The sequence below is a fragment of the Pleuronectes platessa genome, chromosome 15 (genome assembly GCF_947347685.1).
Source record: "Pleuronectes platessa chromosome 15, fPlePla1.1, whole genome shotgun sequence".
Taxonomy (NCBI): Eukaryota; Metazoa; Chordata; class Actinopteri; order Pleuronectiformes; family Pleuronectidae; genus Pleuronectes; species Pleuronectes platessa.
The window spans coordinates 7,920,170-7,943,599 of NC_070640.1; the positions used below are offsets into that span (position 1 = coordinate 7,920,170).

General features: G+C 41.7%; 1 protein-coding gene across 3 annotated transcripts in view; it reads left to right on the top strand.

Moving 5' to 3' along the window:
- The window catches only part of LOC128456731 (rho GTPase-activating protein 26), a 76,016-nt gene that overhangs the window by 1,010 nt on the left and 51,576 nt on the right, over window positions 1-23,430 (top strand). Inside the window, exon 1 of one of the 3 annotated variants that reach the window (XM_053441042.1) lies at window positions 20,750-20,896. The exons of 1 other annotated variant lie outside the window; for it this stretch is intronic. The gene's annotated coding sequence lies outside the window, so the exon portion shown is untranslated. Of the gene's footprint in view, window positions 1-20,749; window positions 20,901-23,430 lie in introns of those variants that run through there. One more of the 3 variants, XM_053441040.1, reaches the window with a different exon arrangement.

Here is a 23,430-nt window from a genome sequence, read left to right on the forward strand (position 1 = left end):
TGCATTTGTGTCACAGCTGTGGGACTGTGTCCTTCTTCCCCCCCAAGGAAGTGAATCCTTCTCAGGTCCACCTATCTCATGATACATTGCGCTTCAGCGACAAACTGTTTTTCAAAGAGGTGATGGCGGCAGCAAGCAGGGCCAAACGTTCAGAGATAATTTATGTTTAAAGGTTCAGCGTGTGGGATTCAGTGACATCTAGGGGTGAAGTTGCGTATTGCAGCTGAATCTCCTTCACCTCACCCTCCCCCTTCCAAACAGGAAAGAGAACCTGTTGTAGCCTTCAGTTGTCCTAAAAACTCAAAAGGTGTTTAGTTTGTCCAGTTTGGGCCTCGGTAGAGAGGACCCGCTCCCGATGTAAATAGAAAGTATTCAAATATAAACAGCCCATTCTAGAGGACAGAAAACAATTCACAATTTCTGCCAATAGATCCATTTCACCAAAGATCTTACACACTGGCCCTGTAAATGTAAGTGCTCATTCCAACAGCTGACATTACCCAGGTTCAAAAAACTTTGTTTCAGTGTTTCTGAACAACCAAATTACTTTCTGTCCATAGCTCTGTTGCTAGGCGACGGCAGTAAGGCCTGGACAAAATGCAAAAGAGTTGAAATATATATTTAGCTTTTTAAAAATCCTGCTTTGAAGGCAACATAGACAACAAGTTCCCACCAGACTAACTCAGAAACAAGTAAATAGATGATCCATAGCAATGGCCATTGGACCTTGTATGAGATTGTCTTAAATAAAGGAATTGATTAGAGTTTGTCCTAATATTCAATAGTATCAGCTTGATATTTGATATCAGCTATGTGTTTAAGTGTCAATTCGTTTGATTTTGTTAAACAAATGAGCAGAGATAGAATTTGTAAGATTAATAATTTAAAACATTATCTTTTGACCTTTCGGTAACACAACTTGTAGTTGTTTAAACTCTATTTGGTAAGTGTGTGTGTGTGTGTACGTGCAGCACTGTACATACACAAACCCTGACACTGCTGATAGTGTTGTGTTATGGTAGCTAATGTGTTATTTACACAGCTCGAATCCGGATAGGAACAAACCCTGGAAAGTCCAGAGCAAACCAGTGTGCCAGTTCACCTGAACGTTCCACCCTGGTGTTATTGTCTGTGTCCTTTTTTAAAACAAACTATCAAGCTCTGTCCTCTCTGTCACCACAAAGCTCTGTCAGCTGACGTCCAGCGATACAGATGAGTCTTCTCTTGTTTATTGGTCGGATCCAGAAGTCACGAGTGAGCGTTTTCACCGAGGTCAGGTGGAGTCACTTGCTTGTTTTGTTGTCAACGAAAAGCTAATTTCCCCAGTTAATCTTTATTTGCCCATAATCCCAGTGTTGTATTGATTAATCAGTTACAACATGTTTTTGAAAGTCCAACGGCATTTTTAAGTTCTCCATTCCACTGCACCATAAATCCTGTCTGCTGTGTCTTTTGAACAACACCTTGTCCCCCTCAGCTTTTCAGTGTCTGAGGCCCTGACGCTGTCCTGGGACGCCCCGGTAGTTTAGGTGGTTACTAATTGCAGCTGGAGTTGGTCGCTCAAAGTCGTCTCATAGCTGCCACACGTGTGCACGTAATGACTGCCTACATGAATGGGGCCACAGGAAGACATTTGGAAGATTTACAGTCATAGTACGGCATGACACCTCAGAACTGACACACTGTTCTGTCAACTTACCGAAGCCTGCTATACAGTATGAGCTGCTCTCAGATGTGCACCGAAGACCAGACATTTCCCCTGATATTATGTGGAGGGGCTGTATGTGAGGACGCAAATGTCCAAGTCAGTTGCTTCAGACAATTTCCTTAACTTATCGTGTCAGCCACCAAGTAGAGTGGGAGCATGCACAACTGGAAGAATGTTAATAAATCTCAAATGTAAGAAAAAGAGCAGCCATATCTAAATTAATTGTTATAAATGAAATGGAAAAAGTAAATCTCAGCTAATCTTTTGTAAGCAGACAACTTCTGAACTCTGTTTTGTTGAAAAGCCTCATTGCACCTAAACTGACAATCAGTGACATTCCTTTCTTTCCTTTTTTGATTTTCCTCATATTTTTGGTTAGAAATTGTTGTCAAACTTTTTTCAATGTGAGAATATATGAATTTTGAACACATTACTATTTATTTCAATGGAAGGACAACTATTTCAAACTTGCACTCGTGTCATCCTGTTTGTGCGTGTCAACAATTCAAAACCTAGACACATTTAGACCCCCCCCCCCCACACACACACAGACACTGTTTCAGCATAGACTTAGAAAACCACAGAATTCTTTGAATATGCAGTCGTGATACATGCACAAAGTTAGATGGCAAGTGCATGTGCATGCATTTTTACACACAGACGTGTGCGTGTGTGTATGAGCCAGATGTGACCCCAGGGCAGATCTGGCTTGTTATTACGGAGCCTGTAGAAATGTTTGGTTCTCTGCTCCACCTCTAACATGACACAGCTCAATCAGCCAAACTAACCCTAATTACAAGCTGAGCAGTCGCTGTAGCTGTGAGGGAAACGACACACAGTGTTTGGACAGTTCGTATGACAATGAGACGTGACGTTACCATGTCTTCAGCTGGAAGTCTGCAGCTATTTTCAGAACAGTGTGTTCATTCCAGGCTCCTGAGTGTGACTTCTTACTTTACTTACTTCTCAATTTGTAATGTTGCACAGATGTACTGAGGTAATGTGTAATGATGCCATCCAGGACTGTTTAGATGATCGTTTGACGTAATTCAATGCAACACTTTGATTAGACTATGTAGGTATGAATAGCATGCGTAGGTTTTTATTATATAACCTGTATTGTGTTATTTTTTACTAGTATTATTAAACAGAACTTTTTGTACATGAAAATGGTGACATTAAAACAGTGAATATGATTTCACACCTGTTTTAAGAACAGTCCAAAAATAATAGTTGAAAAGTCTAGTCAAAAAGACTAGTTGTTATCTGACAGTACATCTACAATACTTTTTTGTTTGTTATAAAACTAGACTGGCACCTGGTGGAGTGGGAACAGTATTTATAAATTCTTTCGCTCCTTTGACCCGGATCCCCGCCAAAATGTAATGAATACTTTTTTGGCCCGTGTCCGAGCCTTTCACCAGGTTTCATGGGAATCTCTGCAGTAGTTTTTGTTGAATACCAGTGATAAACCAACAAACAAACTGGCGTAAGGTGGGGGGTAACAATGACAGAACAAGTTCATCCCATGCATATTTTACTGGTTTGAAGTCCCAGGACTCAGCTGTTATTAACTAGCTTTTCACAATGAGGTCATCGTTCGCTGCCCTGACATCGCTGCTTTCTGGAGCTAGAAATGTTTTAGTATGAATCATCGCTGTGACATGAAGTTTTAATAATTACATGGTCATGCACATGTGTAACAGCGAAAGCATGACATCACTCTGTCATGCAGATCATTTCACTCCACCAGTAAACTGTAGTTTCAGGGCCTGGGAGCATGAAACCTGCAGCTGGTTCGTTATGTGTAAATAGTGGATATAATGTGATATCATACATTTCTTTAACATGTATTTTATGTGACCTCTGTGTGCCCTGTGTTTGTGGAGTACTGTGTGCAACCTGAGTGTGTGTGTGTGTGTCACGAGAAAATAGAGACGATAAAGCAAATGGAGGATGACATAGGAATAAATGCATTATCTCACTTGTCAAAATCAAAATTCAAAGCCAAGGAACCACCAGAACATTGAGCTGAAAGAAGTTTAAAGGTGACTCACACTAGATCACTACTTATATCTTGGGGAACAAATTAGCTTAAAGCTTTATTCAAACAATTTTAAACTCACAAGAGGGTCCACAGCATCTTCGGGAGATGTTATTATATATTATTATGTAGGGAGGTAATGGTAATCCAACTATACACTTTGCAGTCATGTACCTTTTTAGCCCACTGGAAATACTGATGGTTTATTGATAGCTAAGGCATAAAGAGGAAGAGGAAGTCTGTGTCTGGTTTAGTTTGGACCAAAATGGCTTGATGCTAAAATTGAATCGACTAGTTTAGCCTCATATAAGTGTCATGATGGACATGTGATTGAGATGCTGTGTGCCAGCCCTTTCGGAGAAATAGTTGATTCTTAAATGTTTATATACATCACCAAAAATTAAATTTAAGAGTTATCGTTGTATTAAAATAACACAGTGAACTTGAAAAGGTCTTCTGCATACAAAAAAAAGTACAGTTCAGTTTATAAAGACCTGACATTTGACAAACATTGTTCAGGTATGTGTTCTTCATTGGGTTCGGCCTGTTACTGGTTAAAAACAGCTCTTCAGTCATTATCACCGTCCTGATAATGGCTTTGTGTGCAGGCGCTTACTCCGTGACTTCAAGTTGAACCTTTTTAACTGCCCCCTAGCAACCTCACACACGAGCTGCTGGTGAACTCGTGTGTAGCGGGAATTCCCTGCGACGGAACCGGGCAATGTCGCAATGCATCTATTTTTCTCTCTGTCTGTCGTCTCCCCTCTTTACCGCCTGTCTTTGTTTTCCTGCAGCCACCCTCTGTGCTGTTGGTGAGTAATAAGGAAGATAATGGCAGTCATTCAGTGGCTCAACTGTCAACCTCGCTGATAGACGAGGGTCGTACACACGCACGCACACACACGCACACACACACACACACACACACACACACACACAGACACAGACACACACACACACGAATGTACACACACCAGAACTAATTCTCAATTATGTCTGATGGAGGGAAGGCACCCCCCTCTTTTTTTAAATAGGTGCAGAGCAAAAGGAGAGTAAGTCCTGAGGGAGGGAAAGAACGAGAGAAAGAACGTCTGTGTGCGCAAGAAAGAGAAGAAGAGGTGGTGGTGGGGGGGGGGGGGGGGGTTGTTTCTTTCACAATCGTGTCTTAAAACCTGACATGGCCTTATTTTTCTAGCCACTGACCTATAGAGGAGCTTGGAGCAAAGCTATCTAGGTTGTGGAGAGAAGAGGACGAAGATGTGGGAAGAGGAAAGAAGCGAGGATGGGGGTGGTGGGTGGTGGGTGGTGGGGTTGGGGGCAAGGAGGGTGTCACTGTCTGAGGGCATTCCTCTGCATTCATCACATTGGAACAAAGAGCAGAGAAGGGTGTGTGTGTTTTTAATACACGCAGAATATTGTCTGCAGTCGTGAATATTTCGGGTGTAGTCAGGCAAAATGCGTGTTTCCCATTATGCCAATGTTTTTATACACGTACACATAAGAAGGTGTGTGTGTGTGTGTGTGTGTGTGTGTGTGTGTGTGTGTGTGTGTGTGTGTGTGTGTGTGTGTGTGTGTGTGTGTGTGTGTGTGTGTGTGTGTGTGTGTGTGTGTGTGTGTGTGTGTGTGTGTGTGTGTGTGTGTGTGTGTGTGTGTGTAAGTGTGTGTTGCCACTGGCGTACAGCACAATGGGGGTTGGGGGTCTTCCTCTCGCTGTGACGTAGTGTGGAGGAGAAGGAAATTAGGGCACGACTCAGCCCAGTTCTGATGCTATTGTTGCTTCGCTTTTGTAAGCGCAGACTCTCTAACACATACACACACACACACACACACACACACACACACACACACACAGTCACTGACTTTTAGCATGGCACTGAATCAAAATTACGTACTTTGTCGTTTAAAAGACTCCCACAACATTTGTCTTGTGTAATGTATATTTGTTGCAATATATATACATATATACATTTTTTGATAGATTTATTATATGGTACATATATATATATATATATATATAAACTAGCTTAGCTCATAGATTGACCTCACTCCAGTTAGGCTGCTGCTTCATCTCATTATTGAATCTTTCATGTGTAGTGTTGGACTGAAGTTGGTAAATATTTGAGCTTCGACACTTATTTTGTTGTGTGTTTCCCCATTTAAGTCCAAAATTGTGTGATAATATGGGATTTATTTTGACTGCTAGGGATTATTTGCCCATAGGTTTTCAATTGTATATCAAATACACACAGTGTAGTTAGGAAAAATATTTAGAGATGCAACATTTACGGTATTTACAATTTTTTTATAAAAAGAATATTTCCAGAAAGAGGAAACTCAAAAGAGACTTTGTTTTTCTAATGGTTAAAATTACACTGTAGCAACAAATGAATTCAAACAAAATGTCGACAGTTAGCGGTACATGTCACTGTAAAGAAGGAAGTGGGATTCACACGTTAACATGTGTTTAGATATGACTGAGTGAGATATGAAACTCTTACAGTGAATTGAAAGCAGAACTGTAAGTGGCGTCTGTGGTTTGCATATGACTCCAAGTGTACACGCAAATGCCTCTTGCTCTACATCTGCTTGGCCGTAACGATCAACTTAAACTTCATTTCATTAGATTTAAAATGATTGAATACACGACAGAACTGCTTCCATCAAAATTCATCTACAGTTCAATTCAATGTTAACTACATACTGATATCCTGTTTCAAATGGGGCCTTGTGAGATCTCTTCGCCATTTGTCGCTTATGGTTGCCTCAATCAAGCAGCGTTTCTCCTCCATGTGACCGCTATGTTATGTTGCAGCATATGCAAGTGGTTATAATTTGCAGTAGGTAAATTAAGTGGATGTTATTTTGCAGCAACGTGTCAACACTTGAACATCTACTTAAAGTTAGCACATAAAAACTTTCCCCCTTTCAGCAGGTGAATGTGAAAACAGTGTTCAGGTGTAAAACGCTGCAGATAAATCACTGTCACTGTGAAGGTCAAACACACAAGTGAAACTATAATTAGAAAAAAATAATTGTAAGTGGAGGGTGGACTTGACAAGCGAAATTTAACCCTCACTTTGGTGTTTTGACATAAAGATATATGATTTTTGAATTTCCAGTATGCATTCAAGATGAATGAAAAAATTCACTTCCATGAATTTGTAGTTGTGGAATAATAAAATATGTGTGCAACGTTAGGTCCCCTGCAACTTAATCCTGACATACTTTGTGTATTTTGTGCCTTTGCTGCTGCACCAATGTCATATTGACGTGTTCCCAAACATAGCTCTATCATAACATTTCTCTAGAAATGAAGCAGTTTGCCATTAGGATGACATAGTGTCACCTGTCTTCCAATAAAAACCAATTTGATTCAAGAATGTTCTTGAATCGAGCAGTGGTTTTCCGCTTGTGATCATAAAACACTGGGATCTGAGCAGGAGGAGAGGAAGAGGAGAAACAGTGTGAACTCTGCAGGAATGCACATTCAACTTTCTGCACATGGTTACCTGATCACTGTTGTTGGGGCATAAAAGAAACAGCTGCGCTTTGCAAAACCTGCTTTCACTGCAGGAGGTAATGTGGCAAATTGTTTAATTGCCACTATTTGAACAGCAGATGAATCCTGGGGAATGACTTTACCGGACGCCGCACCCTACTGCATGAGGGCGGGGCCGTCAGCCAGACAAATGGATTTAAGCTTTATGCCAAGTTTGTGTTTCAGTTGAAGATTAAACTCAGAATTCACGGTTGATCAGATCCTGATACGCCCAATTAGAACATCCTCATGATTCTCTCTACAAGTCTGAACTCATTAAACAGGGAGTTTAAATGAATCAGAACTTAGTAACTGGCCTTCCATTCTAATTGTACTTGAAACTGTCTGAATTTGAAGGAATACATTCTTGTCATTATCTCCCTTTTATACAGCTTGTTCATGATGGTAACATTGTATATTCTGCCTCGCCGTTCTGTATAAAAGGTTCAGGCATGGAATGGGGAATTGTCGTCGTGTTTTTCACAGGGACTATATATAAAGATGCACGGCATGTCTCCACTTCCTCTATCAAGAGTCTGAGGTCCAATGTCAGTTTCAGCCTTAAAATGACAGAAACCAGAGAAAAATTGATTTGGTTCATGTCCCTTCTGCTTAACTGGAGGAGGCTGGGGTTATGACCTATTCTGTGGCCAGCCACCAGAGAGGGATTCACCCTTTGCTTTCATTTTTGGGGACGTGTCATATTGTCCATCTTTATGTAAAGTCAGAGTCATACGAGCAAATCTCTAAAATCATGTCTGCATGTTGCATGTTGTTATTGTTATTATCCATGAATTGTTATAAGACCTGAATGACTTTGTTTACAGCGTTGTTTGAAGCCAAGATTAGCAAAACAGGATCCTCAAGCCCAAAGTTAGTCATTGAAAACCATGGGAATCAAATGATGGTGTTCCTCTCTCCTACACAGCAAAGAGAAATTTCAGTTAAGAACAGGGTGGTTGATTTAGCCCTCCGAACCTCTTTAAAGTAAATCCGTAGCTACAGGTTATTATTCACTCCTTAACCCTCAAATTCAAGACGTGTGGGGTAATGAAGTAAAAACTCTCAGCCTGCGGTGGAGAAAAGGTGTGGCCCTCAGCTGCTCTAACAAGAAACCTTTAGGCCACCGTGCAAATCGCTGCCCAGACTTGCAACAGGTGTCATATTGAGCTGGGAGTTTTCTTTTTCATTTTCAACTCACTGGTGTCTTGAAATGTTGCAACATATACAGAGGAAGGTGATTCAACCTTTAAGTTGTGGCTCAAATCAAGCAAAGGTACAAAAATAAACTCAAACTCTCCCACACTCGCACACATGCAGACACATGTTGTTGATAAAATATAGCTATTTTTCTATTTTTTACATCAAAGCTGTCGAAGTGAGTCGGAACAAAAGGAGAGGAGCCAGTGTTAGAAGTCCAAAGCTGGCGCGGTGTTTGAGTCTCGCCTCCTTTCAGGGAACTGAGAGTCTGCAGGTTGTGAGGTGAAAACAGGTTGTTGTGTCCAGGAGGGACGATACTGTGTTTGACACGGGAGAGAACAGTCCCTCTTTGTTGTGTTTGGAAAAAGCCAGCGTGGACTCCCAGAGTTTCACTTCACTTTCCACTCTTTGTGGGCACAAAGGAAGTGCACCTGTTTTCCACCTGTGGCCACATTACACTGCCAGAGGTGAAACGTGCCCGGTTTCATTTTCTACACCCACTAGGGTTCGATAACACATACTGTACCTTACTACAGTTATTTGACAGCTACAGCTACTGGTCTTTTAATAAAGTAAGACACGCTTATATGATGGATTGTTTCCAATTGTAATATCTGACCAATAAATAAATATATTTAGAAATATTGCAAATATATTTATTTTCTAACCCAATATTTTCCTCATACTAGTGAAATTACGATGGAATAAAACTATTGTTTTCTCCTGTTTCCCTGTGCTGTTTGTCTGAATGGGTCCAGTTCATACATGTTCTTTAGAAATTGTTGAGCCATTCCAATGGAAGACATACAAATAAACTCAAGGGCTACACTAGAAAGACAAACTGCAAATTTCCATCTCAAGTGATAACGTCTAGAGGAGAACTTCTAGATTTTCTGTCACAGCACAAAAATGAAAGAGCGAGAATGTTTGGACCGAGGTCATGAACTTAATTTGATCTCGATAAATTGTGAGATTGCCATCAGTGCTTCCAGCCTGAGGAGCTAGACACTCAAACACTATCCCTTGTTGGATTCCTCCTCATCAACCTCGTGGTGCTTTTCATTTTTAAACTTTTTTTCTGTGAACCACGAGTCCAAAGCTTTCTTTTCTGTGTTCAGCATGAAGGCGACAAGTCTAGTTTCCGTGAAGAGAGATTGGTGTAAAGGATTATCACTCCTACAATAAACTGATTCATCCAAGACTCTGTACAGCGATTATAACTCTTTGTGGTGTTTTCATGGAAAGGTGAACTGGTGGTCTTCATTTCACTTACTGTTAAATACAATCAAGAGTTTGTTTCCAAACGGGAAACATTATGTGGGAAAATACTGTTAAAATGTTCACAAGTTATGGGGCTTTAGGAACATGATGTATGACTACATCCATCAGGCAACACTTCATTTAAGAGGCCAGTCCTCTGGCCAGAATCTATGACTTCAAATTCATATCCTCAATATCTTGTGTGTCCTTAACTGACTCGGATATCACATCCTTCTGCCCCATCACCACATAGATCTTTTTATTACACACTAATGGTTTTGCTAAGGGAAATGACACTTACTGTGCAAAGTCTTTTACTTGTAAAACGATATGTCATCTTCCCACTCTTGACCTTGGAAAAGGAAGTTTGTCTCAGCTTAATTTTCTATCAGGAGGTCATGACTGAAGGCTCAATTAGTCCTTAGGGCTTTCATTGTCAGACCAGTATTTAAGGAGACAGATGACCTTCCAAAATTGTGATTCTCTTTTCCTTTTCTCTTCCTCTTTCTCTCGTTTCCCACTTCCTCTTTCCTCTTAGCTGTGGTTGTGCTTATATCTTCTCATCCGCCTTCACCTTAATTTTCTCATCTCCTATCCCTCCTCATTTCCTTTCCGTCAATCTGACATGGCACTGCCTATAACCCTTCATCTGTCATCCAGTCTCGCCCATCCTGCTTCCCTCTCTGAAGTCACTCTGTTTTGTGTTATTAAAATAGGAAAAGGGCTTGCAGTGAAACTTGAATTGGATGAGTGAAAGAGTGCGTATTTAATGAAGTGCAGGACGGTCTAGCTCTCTCCATCACTCCCATTGTTTAATTTTGTTGCATGGCAGCGTGCCTGACCAGTCCTTATGATACCACTTGCCAGTGGTTGTGTTATATTTATAACAATGAGACATGAGAAAACCCCCACTGTGGTGAAGTAATCATACTGGACATCAATCTGAGACACTTGGTTAGTGTAATACTAGATTTCTCTCTTGATCTTTAGAATGCGTCTTTCAAAAACTAGTAAATGGTTCAAGCTTTGTTACATTTTCTATTTACATTATGGTTATATGCTGTATTGGGGAACTGTGCTGGAAGTGAATGCAAAACAGTCTCCAAAAGGAGCAGATGCACTGAATTATTGAACACGACGCAGTGATCTGAGCTGCGGCTGGCTTTTTGTGTTACTATTGTTGTCCTGTTGAGTGAAGAATCAGCTGTCTGAGAGACGGAGATGCTATAACGAGGGAGTGCAAGAAAGTACAGAGCATTTTCAAGACTCATTACCCATTTCATGCTGGAAGACGGAGAGTGAGGTTGTCCTGTCTAGTGGCTGCAGTCTTCTCCTACTTAAAGTTGAGAGTGATGGGGGGGAAAAGCTTGAGGTGGTGCAATTGGAAGCGGAGTCGGAAAAGAGAAAAGTTTCATGTGTCAGGTTTCAGGTTTCAAGGTTGTGTAGTGGACCCAACTGAACTCACGGTATAATGTACAGATGTGCTTACTCAAGTTTTAAATAAGGCATTGAGGACTCCTGGGGGGTTCTAGTGGCCCATTTATTATGCTGCAGGGGGAATGTCTTTTAAGATTTATGGAGCAACTAAAATATATATTCTTTTGCTGGGATTGACGTGAGAATTCTCTTAGTTGGATACCTGTAGCAAAGGGCTTATTTTTAACCTCTTTCATACCATATTGTTTGGTTTCAGTAGCACTACTCCTGTGTTCCAGCAGCAGGCATCTGTTGTATCAGACATGCTCTGATAAACTTGCTGAACATTACCTGCCCAGCACCAGATGGCAGACGGACAAATGTAGAAAGCAGCTGGAGAACATACAACCCTTTTCGACACAGGTGAACCCGGTGCAAGTGCTGGTTCGGAGTTGGTTCAACTTTTTAAGAACCAGCTTGCTCCTCCACAAGCTCTGTTACAATGCTGTTTTCGGTCTTACTGGTCCTGTTAGTCACGGTAATCTTAACCCCCCTGACGTAAGCCTTTTATTCTTCTAGACCAACAAAGTGTTGGTGCCAGAGCTGAACCAGTTTTTTTGGCTGTTCTTAAGAACTGGTTAGAGATTAGACACTTGCTCCAAATCGGCCCTTTAAACTGCCTTGGTTTGAAAATGAGTCATAGAGAAACCTTTAGCATCTGAGGAGACAAATATTTTTCGCAGAGAGTTGGTGGAAGCCAAGTTAGTGTTAATTAAGTGTGTTGTTGGTCACCCATAGAGACCAGACTGCAGAGGAATGCTAACGCCTGCTAGATGTGTGCAAAGAGGCACTTATCCACAAACACATTTGACATAGGAACATCACAAGGCCATAAGAGTGTGAAATAGAGCTTTTTTCAACGTTTTTCTGTCCCCTAGTGGCCCGAACCCCCCACCAAATCCCTATTAATGGATTTTTAGAACCTTTACGTGACAGGACATACTCTTCCTCTTTCCTTCTGTTTCGCTCGAGCACTTCAGCAGTGTTTGCTGGGGGAAGGAAGCATGCTACTGTTCAACTTCCACCACCTCGATTTCCCCAGCCGGTCTCAGGGTTTGACCTGGCAGCCCCACAGACACAACCTATTATACAGTCTTTGTAACGCAATCATTTAATACATTAAATGCACGGTACTGCTTTGCCTCTTATTGATGCAGTGTTCGGTTTACTGAGAGAAACCTGCACTTGAAATTCACCCGGTATCAGTGTGTGTTTGAGTGGAAGAGACGGAGCACGTGCAGGGGTGGGCTGAGGGGAAGACTCGTCTCCATCGCCGGCCGGAGCCAACCCAAATAAACCACAGTCCATTGGCAGGGAGAGCCAGGGAGTGTGTGTTTGTATTTAACAGTGTGCATGCGTGTGTGTGTGTGTGTTCAGCTCCCATCCGTTTTGTCCCGCCTTCTCCAAAAATAACCCCCTGCTAAGAATATTTAATCCCCCAGGTTACCGCTCTCTCTTCTCTGTATGTCTTGCTCTTTATCTCACCCTCACACATTTAATGTGCATACTGTACATGCACTCATTCAGACATACACACACACAGACACACACACACAGACACACACCGACACATGCATACACACACACACACACATATGCAGGGGTAGTATGGGGGGTGGATCTCCGGATTTAAAGCCAGCCAAAACTCAGGGGCTTAGTGGGGGTAATCTGGTAGGTGTGTGTTTGCTTTATTCTATCTGTTTTCATGTGTCTGGAGTCATTGTCGGGGGTAAAGTGGTTTTGGCTCGGCCTGCTGTCTGGCTCTGGCTTCTGCCCATGGGCTAGAGATTACGGCAGGATGGGGGGAAACTATCATTTCACATTTAGTGCTTCAGTCTGTCAACTGATTTGAGAACTATACTTTTATAGCAGTATTTCCAATCCTTGGACTTTTGGTCGTAATCACATTCTGCAGGGTCAGATTGTGGCGCTGATGGGACCCGTGGTCAGGAGGGCAAGCCAGGATTAAAGCTGGAACATTGGGGGGTTAGGGGCGGTGCAGGTGGGATAGGATTCAATTTGAGGGGAGGGGGGCAGGGATTTACTGTGTGTCTATCCCTGCGGGAAATTACACCAAACACAGACAGTTAATGTGGTAGCTTGTGGTTGATACTGGTGGCAGAGGGTGGGGCCCTCTTCTGGAAGAACCACTGTATATTTGTTTAGCTATTTCCCTCAAGTTGCCTATTGTTTCCATGTCAGGACATCATTTGTTTAATAAAAGAAACACAGTGATTGCAGTGTTCCTAATTTTCATACAATCTTCAATTTGAACACTTCTTGATCGTTTTATATTGTTACCATTCCCACCACGACAGAATGATGCAGAAAGACATTAATTAATTTTAATTCTGCTTCCAGTCAGAGAAAATTATTTTCCAATCTAAATTCATCCCCCAACATAACCTGACATAACCTTTTTCCAAAAGGGATTTGTTTTGTTGTGTCTTCTTTTTTTGAGGAGGAAAATGAGAGCACATGCAAACCAAGGCTCTGACATAATGTAAATAAACTTAATTGACTGAGTAAACAGCAGAAATTAGAAATGAATGAATCCAATTTTTATTTACATATACATGCAATCATTTAAAGGCTGCATCATTTAAACATTCCGCTGATTTTCATTTGTAGAAGTCATGAGTGGATGTAGTATTCCTTTACTATCACGTCTGCTTTGTGGAAGAAACTAAAACTAAAACTAAAATTCATCTACCAAATTTAAAATGCCACATGTTCAGTCGTTTGGTGAAATTCAATAGTTGACCACAGGAACGCTGCGGAAGAATCACATGGTGATAAAAACTAATTTTCTGGCTCACAACTAAAACCCACAATAATGCAAAGCTCATTTGTCTGACTGTGCGCGGGAGGTCCCCACAAAGTTAGTTTTCCATTCGCTGTCAACGGACCATCACATGTTGGACTCCTTGTGCAGCGGATTGAAGTTATTCACGTCTCTTTAAGCAGATATTGATTACACCCCCTTTCAACTTCTCTGAACCGGTCGTCTGTCTTATTTATTGGTTTCCCAATGTCATTTCACTGATTCACATTGAAGTATTTAATTGAGATGGATACCCATCAATTTAAAACGTGTGTCTGTGAAAGTGTGTGTCTGTGAAAGGCTCATATCAATGGATAAAATCAGCCAACAGATACATTTGTTGGCTTCGATCTGATATGGTCAGTATTTGGATACCAGCTATTTCACAGTTTATGATGATGATGATGGATGAGGAATTTTAGTTAGAGTGCTTCAAGTTGTACACTCTTCAGTTACAATTTCTTTTATTGACTTACACTGTTTGAAATCTCCAACCGCATCTTTTTGGTTTGCATCTCTCTTAATTTGGCTCTGTGTGTGTGTCACACTGGCCTCAGAGGACCAACTTAAACTGACAAGCCACCGAGCAGCAGCCACTCGGCCCCACATCCCTCAGGCTGCCGTAATCCACCCTGACAGAGAGAGGGAGAGGGAGAGAGCGGGGGGTAGAAAGAGGGAGTAATGGCTACTCAAACAAAAGACTGTAACAGACTCAGAGGGCAGAATGTGTACTCGCTGTCTCCCTCGTGCACACTGTAACAGCCAGTGAACAGAAAGTGAAACTATGTGTGTGGTTGGAAGCTAATAAAGCGTATGATGGTGCCTTCAGGCTGCTTTTATTCTCCCACTGGTCGAGGAAATGAAGGTGAGAAGGGTCAGAGCCAAGAGCGAGGTTACAGTCAGTAATAAATCAATTGAATAAATGAGTTAATATGGTCAGTAATGCTCTTGCCATTATTGCAAAGTGCTCTAATCCAATTTATTGTAGTTTCCGGTGTTTCCTCTAATCAGTCTTCCAAAGTCCCTATTGGACGTTGTATGTGTTGTATTCCTTAGTGTAACATTTGTGGGTTATGAAAGGTTATTTTTTATGTGACCCCCTTTGATAAAAAAACATGCCTCCAAACGAATGACCTACATTTCTGGTCGCAAAAAAAGACAGAACCACTGTGTTGTGTGTCCAAACCCAAACAAAGCAATGTTCTCCCTCATTTAGAGGCATCGGGACTTTCTAATACTGAGCTGATTTGCAATGGTTCATATTAACGTCATCAAATGAGCCATAACAACATTAAAGTGTTGGAATACCCTCCACTGCATCATTAAATGTGCTTTTAGAGAATTCTTTGAAATAGGAGTAAGTGAACAAGGGTTTACTCTGAATATTTTGACTGAAGGTTAGAGGATGTGGTCACAGAATGGAAAAGGATACATATAATCATCCTATACAAAACGGAGGCATTAATGTGCTTCCCTTTAGCAAGGTGTTAAAGTAGGATTTAGCACCCATTTTAATCAGCTTTCCATTTCCTGCAGTACAGAGGTATTGCTTGTTGGAAGGGAGACAGAGATAGAATGACAGACATAGAGTTGGAAAGAAAATGCACGAACGCTCAAGAGGGTTTGTTGAATGTGTTTCAAAAGTTTCCAAAATTCAGTCTGGTTTTTATTTTTTGCAGAATATGAATTTGAGTTTATCCATTCAAGGTTCACAGAGGTTGATCCTCATGTGTAAAAAACATTTTGTTGTTAAAGATAAGTGACACTTTGATGTGACAAGGTGGTAACACAACTGTGGCATGTTAAGTGCAGTGCGAGTACAAGGGGAGAGCCCAGCACTGTATGCCATCTCTGCACACTCACCCCTTATCCCCCAAATCTTCTGTCCTACTTCTGACACTTAAGCTGCTTTCAGGCATGCAATGAACATTTTCCTGAAGTTTTCCATGTGAGAAAGCAAATGTCCAAATCAGCTGCTTTGGACATTTTCGGGAACCTTTCCTGCCAGTCCCCTGTCTGTAAAATGTCTGTAGGAATACAGCAGGGAAAGGTCCTGAAATCTCAGGATGGAAAAAGAGCTGACGTACACTTAGAAGACGCCAACTTGGAATGACAAATGAGAATCGAGAGACGATTTGCTTAAAACAAAAACTTTTGATTTCCCCATCGGAACTTAAACATCATGTCGTGCATCCTGTGTGCACTCCTCAGGTGCCACCCCTCGCCTTATTGTTCTTGAAGTTTTCCTCTTGTTGTGAGCACTTCTGATCGAACAATCTCCCTAGGTCAAGCTCTATAAAATGTCTGGACCCAATCTGGTAGATATTTTCTTGATTTCATGTCTGAAAACAGCTTTGTGGCTCAGACTTAGTAAAGTGGAGTGTAAATGTGAGTCTTTTGTTGTCTTTGGCAGTGAAAAAAGACATTTGGTTCAAGTCAGTCAGCATTCATCAACACTGTTATCTTCTTTTGAAAAGGTCCTACACATCTCTTCTCCAATACATGTCACTCACACCTGATTTACACATTTCTGCTCCATTACAAGGACCCAGCAGTAACATAACCTCGAATATCATAACATTTATGCAACACTACCCGAGCACTATGTCGTGACTTGGCTCTCGGCCTCTACCTCACAGCAGCTTGCCCGGGGCTGCAGCAGGTGTCAGCGACAGCTTGCACACACATGCATGCGTACGCACAGCACCATGAGCTCATGCATGCTGAGACACACACACACAAGCACCATTAGTTTGCTTCGTACCTAGGGCCACACAAAAGTCATCACACTTACACATTTGCAATAGACACTATGAGTTTTCTTCTTGCTCAAGAACAGATGCTTGTTTGGAAATTAATGCTCCAGTCAAATGTTTGGACTGGGTAAATAAATAAGATTGCCCTGATAACCTGCACATCTTAATGGGAATGAAGCAAATGAAAGAACAATGGATTAATGAGGGGAGGAGAGGAAAGAGCGATTACAGCTTGGTCTGCATTTCTTATTTTTGTTTTGTGTGCTGAAGGTCGACGTTTCCATGTTGGGGGTTGGGTGTTGATGTGGCATGACTTCGAGGCTCATTGGTGAAACCAAAAGAATATTCATTTAAATGCATATTTCCCTGCCTCTGGGGTTAAGGAGAAAGAGGGAGGGGAGAATGACCTAGAGCGAGGTTAATTAAGAGATGTTGAGAGGCAGAAAAGTAGGCCAGTCCCCATAGAAAGATCAGAAGTGCAATTTCTTATTCCATCTTCCAGATTCTGTTTGAAGCTGAATGTCTGAATCCCTGCAGCAGATTATCTCCTGCCACAGCACATGAAGGGCTGTGCTGGGCTAGGAGAGAAGGGGGTAGGGCTGCCAGGCCGGCTGGCGAATGTCAGGTGGCGTTGGACACACAACAAGATGACTGCTCTGTGTTGGCTCAGTGGTTCACTGGTCTCTGGGTTAGTTAAAGGTTGCCATGTCTTCGCCTTTCAAACTGTATGTGCTCACTGAACCAGAAACATTAAACGATCAAACATTTTGTCAATTTCAAACCGATGTTGCCACAGTGGTTTTCAAACTGGGGGGGCATAGAGCTGAATATGGTTTTATGTATGCGGAAAATAAACAAATGAGTTTTGGGGCACGATCCTGCTCACCTTTACTCAAATTAAACATGAGTCTTAAGTTGTTGCTTCCTCTGTTACTGTTGTAAAGGCACGAGTATGCAGAGTATGAGGAAATAATTCAAACTCTTTGATTCCATCTCATAAATTCAAACTTAAAGCTTTGACCCCACAATATGTGATCATATTTCCTGTGCTTTGATATGACAGAATGTTCCCATGTCAGCCATTGGGATCAGTTATTCTGGCTGGAAAATAGTCTGGATGTAGAACCTACTTCCTCTTCCTGTTTGGCACTTCCTGTTTCGAACGACAATGAAAGTAGGAAGGGTGGCCTGAGAAGTTTCAGTGGATGGCAAAGTCTTGCCCACACATGTTGTTCCTACTGTGTTTGTGTTGGGTCCCGGTACTTTGACACTATGTTTGGGGCTTAAGCTTATGATTATTTTCATTATTGATTTATATGCAGATTAATTTCTCAATTGATCGATCAAATACTTAAATGGCAAGAAACTTGTCTGGTTCTTACACTGATGCATCTTGGCTCTAACGGATCTTTCCCTTCACTGGTCCTCACTTCACTTCTAATTGCCACAATTCTACAAGCTATTTTATTTTGGAATTTAAAAAAAAAAGGAAGAAAAAAGTTGGAAAGGAATTTCGTTCCACTTATGACTTTCTCTCCTTTTTGGCTTCTCTTATAATCCCCTTTTCTGTCTGTCTCTCAAGACTTGATGGAATGAGGTCAGGGAGGATTTCAGCCAATCCTGTTACAGACCGCTGGTTTATTTCCTGGTTGATGTCTCGGAGAATCCGTGCGTAGAGTTGCTGCCCCGTGTCTTCTTAGATGGGGGGGGAAACTGGCATTCGTACAACCAACTTCAGTACAGTCAGCACTGGCACATGGGCGGCACGCTGGCTGCTAATTCACTGGCGTTTTTTTATCCAGGCATTCACTTGGAATTGAAGTTGGCATCCGCGGAAGGCAAGTTGCCACGCTGTAGATCTGGCATCTAAAGGATTCTCCATTAGCCATGTAATGTGTTTAAGACTGGCATGGCAGGACTAATAGCTGTAATAGGTTTTCCCATTTCCACTTATAAAGGGGTTGTCTCCATATCAAATAGTTGACAACCGTGTCTCCTCTGATTTAAGCGATTTAAGCCTTTTTTTCAAAGCATTCAGTTATTTTTATTGACCAGTGCAGGGAGAAATTGAATAGGTCAGATTGTGTGGTTGGTGGTTGTGAGGTTTATTGGACATTTTGAACATATTCTCATGCTCTAGTGAAGTATGAATAATACAGAATCTCCAGACACTTGGTAGCCCAGCTATCATTTAATGGCTTCCCCATCGTGCTTTACCACCATGACACGTTCAAGCTTGCAACATGATACAGATGCAAGGGAATAAAGCTTTTCCCCCAAAAATCCAGAATTTTGCATGACACAGGATTCATTAGAATATATTTGAATACTTTCCCAGAAGCTTTTGGTGCCATAATTTGCCCATCATTCTTAATATGCTTTTTTCCCCCAATCAAGATCCATTCATTGAGCCCTGGGAAAATGGTGAAATTTTTTAATAATAAAACAATTAAAAAATGTGGAAAATACAATTCCAAATGTATTTTGAAAGCATGCAATTTTGTTCACCTTCTTAAGTAATGAGTAGCTTCTCAGTGTAATTGAATAATTGTTCCTGATCAGAAAGCACTACCTTGTATTAATAGTTTGTTTCACGCTCAATACAAATGTGCAAAATTCCAGTTCTGCAGCGAGTGGACTAACCAGCAGTGGAGTAACTTACAATGACTTCAGTCTAATTGAGTTCACAAGGTCACAGCTTGGCTCTCTGAGTCGAAGGCAGGGTTTTGTTGCATGTTTGTGTTGTTCTCCTGAACAGAGGTCAGATTTGTGCTGGGCGTAGGGAGGAAGTGGACGAAGGCTATTTACAGACTGGCACTAATCTGGTTAGTGTGGTTTCCAGCCTTTCTCTTTCTCCTGACACCACTCTGTGGTCTGAGCAACGTAATCTATCATATGCCCAACAGCCTTCATGCTGTTGCATGGTTCAAGGAAAAATGCTTAATCCTTTCTGTCTTCATGAGAGTGTAAACTACAAGCACTTATTACTTGAGAAAACGGCGTTATGATAGGACAGAGCTGATTTATTTGCAACCTCTTGACGTGGCGATTAGGACTAAATGTTCTTTTTCCACTAGTTTGTCTTGTACCAGCGATGACCTCATAGGACAACGGATTCTCCCCCGCAGCTCAGAACAAGTACAACAGGCCAACAACAGGGAGGAAACTCTTCTGTCATCCTCTGGCTCCTTCTCTGCATCTTCCACCTTGTTTTTCACTCCTCTGTCAGCAGGTTGCTCGGCTCTCTGTCTGTGGGTGCATCTCTGTGTGTTTCCATTGTCCAGTGTTGTCGCTGTCAGCAGCAAAGGCAAGGTCATATAATTCTCTTATGTTTCCTGTTTTGTAGGAGACAGCTGGGCTTCGAGTCAGGCCCTGGCTGTCCTATCAGGGAATGTTAGTCGCAGAGTTGTGTTGCAGAGTATTTGTTGCTTTCAGAGCGGAAGCAAATAGCGTTTTCATCCTTATTATTCATTATTTATTATCTGACAAAAGCTCAGTCTATATAATCTCTGGAAGTTTCAGCCTAAAATCACATCGGAGTTGTGGTTGCTCACCTTTGAATAAATAATCAGATTTGTCTTTTTTTAATCCTGTCTTTGTCAGCATCATGACTAATCTTATAAATCAAACGATAGCAGGCACACATGACTCATGAGGGCATTATAAAACTGTTTTAAAACTGGGTGCTTTCCTTTTTTATATTACGAGGTCAGTTTTTTAAGGCAGAGCTGGGCATTTCTGGCCCTGTGTCCTCGTTCAGATTCCAAGTCAGTTTGTCCCACATTCCTTCTGTGGATTTTTCCAGCGGCAGCCGGCACTCCGCAGGATGATTTCACCCCACAGACGCTCTTTTTTTTTTTTAAGGAGGGAGAGTGGAAAACCTCCCTGGTTGTCTGTGTTTGCTGTGTCAGCAACAGGCGTGGCAATGCCAAAAAAGAGAGCGGGAGAGGAAGAGAGGTTGAAAGAAGGCTACTGTAGATTAAAAAAGAGGGATAGAGTGATGAAGGTGAAAGAGCGTTAAAGGGGGAGAAGCCGATGACCACCGAACAGAAGCAAGAACACAGACATTACGCACGAGCAGGATGAAGAAGTAGGTAGGAGCACTGTGTGAGACCAAAACAAAAAGAGACACAGAAAGTGAACTTCCTGCTCCTCGCGGTGTCCTGGCTCCTTTGTGTCCGTCACCAGGATACGAGAGCTATGTTGCCCGGGACCAGAGGAGGGAGGACGAGCGACAGTGATGTACAGTTTCCCTCTTTCTACTCCCACAGCTGCACGGATCATTTCTGACCACATGAGAATCAATTACACAGCGAGTTAGGAGGTTAAATGGCTAATTTCACCTAATTGTTGAGGGGAAAATAGAAAGAGATTGAAACGGTCAGATATTCACCTCCCTTTTGATTACAGAAAAACAACTGAACATAGTTCCACAAAACTTGGTGGTGGATCCTGATTGGGGGGCCTTTAACATTTTCAGACAGGGCCATTTTCAACATTTTCATCCTTTGCTCCCAGGGAATAATTTATGGATCTAGATTAAACAAATCAGCCGCATTTAAGAGACTGATAGCTATGGGTATGTGTAATTTGGTGCAGCTTGATTGAATGTAAGTGGACTGTTGGGCCCTGGTGGAGGTGTGAGCTCTATGAGGAGCGATTGATGGAGCAGGACGAGTGACGGATTCAATTAGTTGATAAAACTCAAAGAGGGCTTGATAAAGTTTTGATAAACCATCATCTAGGGGAGTTATCACACGAAAATGTCAAGGACTTCGTTTTTCTAGTTTTGGAAATGTGGGAATTGGCTGCTCTTTATCATTTACGATGATTATTTAATGTAAACACATGAAAGGAAAACTTTTTAAGGGTTTTACTGTTTAGGAAAAGTAGGATACTTCACATTAATAGATTACAGCAATTTATAAATGAAGATATTTGCCTTAAAGCAAACAGAGTATATAACCCTTAATATCTGACAGTAAAGTTGAAGTTTTACCATGTTGGACGGGAGTCCCAGTAAAATAATTGTTAAATGATTGTTAGTGTTTCTAAGCAAGTGTTTAATTTGAAAATTAAATTATATTATTGTTAATAATTCGTTTTTCTTTTCCCCATTGCTTCTTTTCTAATTCTTCTCCCAACCCTTAAATATTTTTCTCTTCCTCTTCCGTCCTGGTTCCTGAAATCTCTCCAGAAACAGCTCATGTTTCCTCCTCAGCTGTTTCTCAGCTCAGTTCCTTGTTGCCCCTTCTCTAAAACTATATGACTTTCTTCCTCTTTCCCTTCTCCCTGTTTCCGTCTCTTTCCTGCCCCCCTCTCCACCACCTCACCCTCAGTTCATTCTAGTCGGGACTGTGAGGGTCTTTGTTGAATTCCTTTTTGTTCCCAGGCTTTATTTAGCCATTGTTAATCACTTTGTTGGCCTGTGACCACCATTCAGGCAGTTTCTGATGAGCAAAGGGCTATTACAGGGCAAAGAAAAGCCACCATCAACTCGCACAGAGCTTCATTGACTTTATAATCTCTGGGAGATATGGTGGTGGTGGTGGGGGGGGTTTGTAGGAGCTTGTTTCTCCATCATTTTCTTGTTCTTTCTTGAAATTCCTTTCCTGGGATTCCCTCCCTGCATGGGATGGGCAGTTTGATGCTCATCGGACAGGAATGAAGATGCAAGTGGGGTGTGTGCACTGCGTGTGTGTGTGTGTGTCTGTGTGTGTGTGTCATTTTTTTATTGTTTAGCTTGATTAAAGATCGGCCGTAGTGCAATTGCAAAAATAAATGGTTTCTCTCCGTTCTCGGCTTATTACAGTCAAAAATGCACACTTTCACACAAACACACTCGCATACACACACACACACACACACACACACACACACACACACACACACACACACACACACACACACTTGCCGCCCCCCCTCGGCCACTGCACTGACACATTCAGATGTGATGAAAGCCATCTGCTGAGATAGACATTAGGAGTGTTTCCATTGTGTGTGCGTACGTGTGTGTGTGTGTTTGTGTATGTTGGGGTCTGCTTTGTCAACCCCAGTACTGTGTCATGTGTTGGCCCATGTTTGCTTGCATAAGTGATTCCAAATGTGGGCCAGTGAGTGCCCATATAGTTTGTGTGTGTGTATGTGTGTGTGTGTGTGTGTACTGTCATGACTCCCACATGCTAGGGAGTTCCATCTCAGTGTGGTGGTGTTTAAGGTCCACAGAGCCGCTGTTGGCAAACACACAAAGGTTTTCACAATATTATCCCAGTAAATAGGAAAACGAATGTTAATGTGTTCTTGTACAGACTCGCGTCCCGGACACACTTAAACGGACTCGTTTCTCACCACACTACAAATGTTTAAGGATTGATGAGCGTGAACTATTTGAGTTGTACAAAATACAAATTAAAGGTATAAACCGAAGGAGCACAAATCATTTTTACTTTGATCCTGTTTACAGTAAGACATGACACTTACAGTATATTATTTATAGCAGCTGTACTGTCAGATTCCATGCACTGAGTTTAAGATGTTGAAAACACATTTTGAACCATTGTCAAATTCAAGCCTCATACTGTAGCTTCAATATTACCTCATTTCCTTCGTCATTACACAATGTGG